The sequence below is a fragment of the Condylura cristata genome, unplaced genomic scaffold (genome assembly GCF_000260355.1).
Source record: "Condylura cristata isolate star-nosed mole 26May11 unplaced genomic scaffold, ConCri1.0 scaffold00032, whole genome shotgun sequence".
Classification (NCBI taxonomy): Eukaryota; Metazoa; Chordata; class Mammalia; order Eulipotyphla; family Talpidae; genus Condylura; species Condylura cristata.
Window position 1 is genome coordinate 18,850,852 of NW_004567133.1, and position 7,350 is coordinate 18,858,201.

Sequence of the window (7,350 nt, forward strand, 5' to 3'; positions counted from 1 at the left end):
CCGCTCCGCGGCGGCTCCTCTCCCGGAGCGCGGGGCGCCAGGGCTCCCCAGTGGGGCGGTGGAGTCGTCGGCGAGGGCGACACAGCCCTTGAGCCCGTGACTGCGTTCTCGTGAGAAGGGGCATGCAACAGGGCAAAAGCCCGCGCGTGCGAGGGCAAACGCCGCCAAGGGGAAGACATGAGGAGGGAGGGTTCAAGGACAAGGCAGGAGGAGCCTACCGGGGAAAACGGGGTCCCGGCCCCGGGACGGGGGCTCTTGCCCGCAGCCCCACTCGGGCTGGCTCGCAAGCCCTTCCAGTGCCCAGCGCCGGGACCGCCGCTCCCCTGCCCAGCTGCGCGCCTGCCCCACGGGAGGCGGGGAGCTGGCTTTGCGGGCCTGCGTTTGGCGCTCTCCACTGGGCGCCAGCACCCGCACGCGCCACCGGGTGCTCGACCCGCTCCCGAGAGGGAATCAGGCCGACGCAGCCGCCTGGAGCGGCCCGGTCCTGGGCAGAGAGGAGCAGGGCACACCCGCCGCTCGTTCATCCCACCTGTGCTCGGCCTTCCCTTCCAGCACAGTGGAGCCATCTTCATCCCGGCCTGTTCCTTCCTGGCGGTGCGACGACTGTCTCTCTGGGAGACTGTGAGCTTGGAGAGGGGAGCCTGGCTGTGTTACTCAGCTGCCCCATGCGACAAGACTTCTGTGGACTTGGACTGGCGAGCAGTAGGTGCCGGGTGAGACCTGCCAGGAGGGAAGTGGGCACACAGTGCCCGTCCCGGCCACCAGGTGGCAGCAAATGACAGCCCTTGGCTCCCGGTCCACCAGGCTGGGGGGTTGCGGTGGGAGGTGGGTGGGATCCAGAGACCTCTGTGCCCATCATGGCAGAGGCTCGGTGCTCCTCCTGGGCGCCCAGAGGCAGGGTGAACACAGTACAGAGCACGTTAGCACAGGTAGCTGTCGTTAAGCAGGAAAGGCACAAGTGACCGGTGGGGGGGGGGCGCGGAGAGGTATGTCCCAGGCTTTCAGGATCCTGGGGCACCCCGCAGGAGGTGACAGTGGTTCCCCTCCCCTGGAACCATCCTCTCTCCTCCACCAGGCACCCCAGCCCCACATGCGTCTCCTTTGCCGCAGAAGGTGACAGCTTGGGGGAGCAGGAGCCCGTGTGGGCGAGGCAAGAGCCTACGAAGAACCAAAGGGAGCAGAGGAGAGGCCCTGAGCCTGCCTGGGGGAGGTTCCAGGCTTCCAGGCTGCCCAGCTCGGGGGGAGAGGAGGACAAAAGCTGGGTGGGCTCTGGGAGCCCAAAGTGGAAAGTGGGGCCCAGCGGGGAGTTCTCACTCCCGGCTCCCTCCTCCTACAGACGAGGGAAGTGAATTAATAATAACACCGCCCACCACGAGCCACCTATGATGAGCTCTGCCCACTCATTATCCTGCCACTTCCCCAGCCTGCTGTTCTCGCTGTTCCAGGCGCCCTCCTAAGTCTTTACAAACACGGGAACAGCAGCGACTCCCCCAAAACAGCCCCTCTAGTGAAGAAACATCTTGGAACCCCGCAGCAGTGATGGCTGCACAATGCAAAGCTGAATTGCCCACACTGAAATGGTTGCTTTTATGTGCTATGACTGTCACTTAGTGGAAAAAGGAACCAGCCTCTAAGGAACCATCTTAATCCTCACCTTAAACGCAAATGCACAAAGGCACAGAGAGGCTGAGAAACTTTGTCAAGGTCACAGCGCTAGTAACAAACTCAAACCCTGGCCTGGGCCCCCGGTGCCTTCCCTGGGACCCCCCTTCCCCCCAGGGCTGCCAACGGAAATGCAGGGAGGTAGAAGAGGTGGGTGGGTCCTCTCCCTGGAGACCCAGGTGCCTTCCCTGGGACCCCCCTTCCCCCCAGGGCTGCCAACGGAAATGCAGGGAGGTAGAAGAGGTGGGTGGGTCCTCTCCCTGGAGACCCATCTGCGCAGCTTGGCCAAGCAGGAGGTGGGACGTCGGGGTGCCGACCCAAGGGGCTGCGTGGCCTCAGCCCAGCCACCTGGACCCCAGCCCGCCCAGCTCTGGACCTTCACACCATGTGGCTGTAGCAGGGACTCGCCAGGTTCGAAGGCGAGCAGAAGGCGAGTGGCCTGGCACAGCTGGGCAGAAGGGGCGGCCGGGGTGGGGAGTGTTTGGTCCCAACTTCTGTGACCGGCAGCAAGAAAGGAAGGCGGGAGGCAGGAAGGCTGAGCAAGCAGAGTTTATTGCTCCAGGACAGCAGCTGAGATGGAGCCCTCGGGCGGGTCCGCAGCTACTGCCAGCCCTATGGGGGGGGGTGTCTCATATAGATTCTAAGCTCAGATTCCAAAGGGGCGACTCATCACTGTGTCCTTGATGTGAGGCCCAGTCCCATCCAGGATGCAAGGCCCCGTTAATTGGATGCAAGGCCCAGTTTATTACTGCCCTTGTCCAGTCCCTCAGTAAATCTCCGCACTTGGTCACTCCCTACAGGGAGCCAACAGGAGCCTGGGGGAGCTGGCGGCAGAGTGGGGCGCGTGGTGCCGGAGAGGGAGTGGGTGCGCCCACCTCCCGGTGTCCCTGTGCACGTGGCCACAGCGTCTCCTTCCTTAAGATGGTGGTGGGACGTGTCCAGCTTGACATCCCGAGCTGGGGTGGCCGAGCCTGAGTCCCTTCTGCTGGGGAGAGCAGCCAGCCCGCCCCTCCCTCGGCTGCTGTGAGCCCCGAGAGTCAAGGTCAGAGACTCAAGCAGGAAGGGGGTTTTGGGGAGCGCTGAGCGGAGGCTTCATGTTTAATGGTGTGGAGAGGCAGCTTCGCCCCCTGAGAAGGTTCTGGAGAGGGAGGTGGTGGCTGCCCAGCAACGTGCGTGAGTGGACTGGTGCCCCTGAAATGTCCATTTAAAAATGATTAAAGTGGGTGGGGTAGGAAAAAAGGTTCAACTGGGGTGGGGAGGCAAGAAAAAATGGTTAAAATGATAGCTTTTGTGTTATGTGTATTTTACCATAGTAAGACATCACATTGGAGAAGTTGAAAAAATTGGGGTAATAGAGCCCCTCGGAGGGCGGGTGCGCCCACCCACCCCACATAGCCCTGCTGGCCCGGCTGGGCGGGGTCCCAGGCAGTTCTAGCTCTGCGCGCGCCCCCCACTGGCAGCCTCAGAACGTGTCCATCACCCCCAAACTCCCCTGCGCCCACAAGCGGTCACTCCGCACTGTCCCTGCCCCTCCCTGGCCCCCTCCACCAACATCCTGTTTCCATGGACTCGCCCATTCTGGAGGTTTCTGATGAGGGAGTCACACCACGTGGCCTTTAGGGTCTGGTTCTTTCCCCAAGTGGCACGTTTTCTGGACTTGTGCCTGTTGTCCCTGGTGTCAGGGCTTCAGATCGGGGGGACATGGAGGCTGGGCCCTGCACACCCCAACACCCGGAGGTCACGAAACACCAGGCTGACCTCAGACCAAGGGGCTGGGCGGGAGCGGGTGGGACAGGACGCCCGAACTCAGCAGCGCAGACCCCAAGGGGCTCCCAGCTCAGGCCCTCAGCCCCAGCTGGCCACCAGCACCCCCAAGCCACTGCTGCCTGGGAAGAGGCCAGGGTCCTGGGGGGCCAAACCGCTGGAGCCCGACAACATGGCACCAGCCAGGCGCGACTACTTGAATCTAAATTAACTGAGGATTTGTTAGCAACTCGTACAGTGATAATAACAGGGCTTGCAGCGTCCCCTGCTCCGGCGCTCTGTCCCCTGGCTCAGGCGCCGTGGGCATGGGATAGCCCCCTCCTGGGAGGCAGGTTCACTGGCCGGGCTGCCCTGAGCCGCCCCATGCCAGCAGGGGCAGGGACCCCAAACTGAGAGAAGAGGGGGGCCTGGTGTTGACTCATCAGTCCCTAGGCCAGGGCCAGGCAGGGTGAAGTCCCAGCATGTGACCCCAGAATGGCTGGGAGGGCAGCTGGGCTGGTCAGTGTTCTAGCAGGGATATCGCACCTTAGCAGAGACTGGACAAACCACACCCCCGGCCCCCCAAGCCACACACCCCTGCCTTAGCGGGCAGGAGGGCAAACTTTTAAACCATGAAGGGCAAAGCACACTCCTTCTGGGGTTCACAGTCATTCCTGCTCCCGTGCGGCTTCCTGGGGTGCCGGGCTGACCCCACTCCTAACTGTCCTCTTCTGGGGACAAGGTTTCCTTGCTCAGCCAGGCTCCCTTGGGTGGGCTTTTGAGTATTTCATTTCTTTAATATGTGGTGGTCTGTCCATGCTTCGGCCCTCCCCCCCATGGGCCCCTCCCCAGAATATGTGGCTGCCGCTTGTCAACAAGCTCCCCATAAAGGGGGTTCCCGGAGGCACAGTGAAGCCAAGGGGTCTAACTTGGGCCGGAGGGGCCGATTCGAGGGGCACAGCAGGATCACAGGAGGGATCCCAGGTCCCCCGCGCAGGCTGCTGACCGCCTCGACCTGGGTCTGGCCACTTGCCTCAGTGTCCCGGCCCCGCCGTGTCTGTGTCTGGGCAGTCCCTCACTGGGACCCACTCTCCCTCCCGGGCACCCCAGCTTCCCGCCCCAACCCTGTCCACAGCACACTCAGCCTTTTACTCAGTGCCAAACCCCCTGGCCGCCTCCCGCCCCTTTCCTCCCACTAAGACCTGGGCTGTCTTTGTGGGAGGAAAGGGGGGGCACGCAGTGTGCTGGCTCAGATCGGCACATCTCCTCTCTCTTTGCTGTCGGCGCGCAGGGCTTCCGTCCTGGGTCCCCTCCTGGCCACTTGCAGCTGACAGCTACTGCCTGGGGCATCGCTTCCCGAGACACACTCTGGCTCTTCACCTTCGGGTCCGTCCTCCACTGGACGCTCACGCCGAAGCTCGCCGGAGGCGCACCTCGAGAAGACGCGCTGTGCCCACGTCCACGTGGCTACAGGAAGCTGGGGCCAGCTGCGGCCCCGAGCCCAGCACGTGTGTCCGCTCACCAGGGCATGCCTCGCTTCACCGGGGCCTCCAAAACACGGAGCAGGGCCAGGGGCCAGCGTTTGCAGGCGGAGAGACCGGTCCAGAGAGGGGAAGCCATTTCCCCAGGGCCACACAGCTAGGAAACAGAGGCGCTGGGATTGAGACCTCAACTCGCCGGCTTCTCCCCATTTTATATATTGAGAACTGGGGTTCAGAGCAGTTAAACCCCTTGTGGAGGGCGCACAGCTGGGGGCGTGGCTGAGCCAGGGCCCAAGCCCAGGCTGGTTCCAGCCCAAACCAGAGCCATGCTGTGTCCCCTCTCTTGAGGTCCGGTTGCTCATCTCCCAGGTCCCCCCCCACCCCCCAGCAGGGCAACAGGTCCTGACCCTCTGACCTGGGCCACTCAGCTGTCACCCAGGACACTGGCCCAGAAATGCAGCCGCACTGGTCAGGGCGAGGCCTACCAGGCGGCAGGAGGGAGCAGGTCTGGGTTCGAGGGGAGGACAGCAGTCCTGGGGCTGGGCGGGGCGGCCTGTCCCTGGGTATGAGGCCTGGAAGGGCCTGGCCGGCCCCACCCAGGCCCCTCCCGGCACTGAGGACATGACCTCTGACCTCCACGGGGGGCCATGGCAGGCCAGCCCGGAGGGGAGCAGGGACAGGCTGAGCTTATGCGTGTCGCAGGCTTCCAGGGCCCGAATCTGCAGACCGGCTAGGCACAGGAGGGTCAGAGCGGACCAGCCTCAGGCCGGGAAGGATGGCACTTAGCCAGGGCTGGGTGTGGGGACGGGCCAGCATGGCCAGGCCCAGGGGCTCAGAGCGGGCCTGCTCAGGAGATGCCCCTGGACCTGACCGCTCTCAGCTGCCCGGGCAACGCTGCTTACGGGGGGGGGGGGGGGCTCCAGGTAGCGGTGCCCAGGGGCAGGCGGCAGGGCTGCCTGGCAGGCAGGAGGGAGGTGGCCTGCACGGGGCAGCCTGCCAGGGCCCCAGGTGGGTGGAACACAGGCAACATTCTTGGGGGATGAATCACAGGCAGGCAGAGTGGGTGAGTCAGGGGGACCCTCTCCTGTCCCAGAGCCGGGCTTGAGCCCCAGGAGGGGCCCTGGGGAATCCAGAGGCCCGGCCAGGGCTGGGGTGAGTCAGCGCATCTGGTCTGGAGGGCAGCATGATTTTCCATCCCTCCCATTGTTCTGCAAGGAAAGTAAATATGTGTTACAAAACGGGGTGAAGCCCGGCCAGCCCCTCCTATCCCCTCGGAAGGATGGCGGGGAGGAGGGGGCCCCAACCCTGCACTCAGCACGCCTCACGGTCACTGCCTCGGCCCTTTTCCAGATGGGGAAACCAGCGGTTGGAGAGGTGGAGCCCCCCAGCCAAGGCCCCCCAAGCTGGGTCCAGGGCAGAGCCAGGGCTCTCCCGTTGGGTGGCCGCTGGGCCTGAGCTCACCCGTCCCTGGCCACCTCCTCGCTGCCCAGGCAGACGAGACCACCTTCAGCCTCGGGGTGGTGCTGCCCACGCAGGTTCGGGGCCTGCCAGCCCGCCTCTCGGCCTGGGGTCTGCGTGCTGAAGCGCTTCCCTGCTGGAGGCGAGGCCACACAGCTGGAAACAGCGGGCAGCCAGAGCGGGCAGCCGTGGAGGATGGCCACCCCGCCGTGGCCGCCCTGGCCGCGAGGAGAGGGCTCAGGCACAGGGCTCCATCCTGCACAGCTCTCCCGGGCTGGGGAACGTGACGCTTCTCGTTTCACACGCAGAACCACGGGCAAGCAGGGAGGGCGCGGGAGGGTCTGTTGCTGGCCTGCACGGGGGCACCCCACGGCACGCACAGCACGCACGGGGCACCCCGTGGCACACACAGGGCACCCCACAGCACGCACAGCATGCACGGGGCACCCCTAAGGAAGCTGGTCGTCACCTGGAACTGTCTCCACCCAGCTGCAGAGAGGGGCAGGGTTCAGGTGGCCTGGTTGCCAGGGAAGTGATGGCCCTGGGGGGCCCCAGGATTACCATTAAGCAGATGCCTGCCCCGGCCACCCCCGCCCCCACGGGGCTGAGTCACTTGGCATTGAGGGTTCCAATCAAACAATCCCATCTGCCCAGCGGAGGCCGCACGGGCCAGGACGGCCCTCGCACCCCACCCACCCGCCCGCGACGCGTGTCCTGCCCACGTGCGCTCGCACACACACGCGCGCACACACACACACACACTGGCAGCTCGGAGCCAGCAGGGGTGCCTCCCGAAGTCGGCTAATTCCCCCCAAGCTCTGGAGCTGTGTCAGTCACAGGGAATCCGGGAGGGTGGAGCTGGCGGGTGGGAGGCCCCAGAGCTCTGGGCCTGTGCCCTTCCCGGAAAGGCGGCTGCTTCCCCCACCGGGTGAGCTTGGGAACATCAGCCGGACTCCAAGCCGCCCCGGTGCGCAAAGCGGCCTTCACACACCCGGCGACTGGCCTC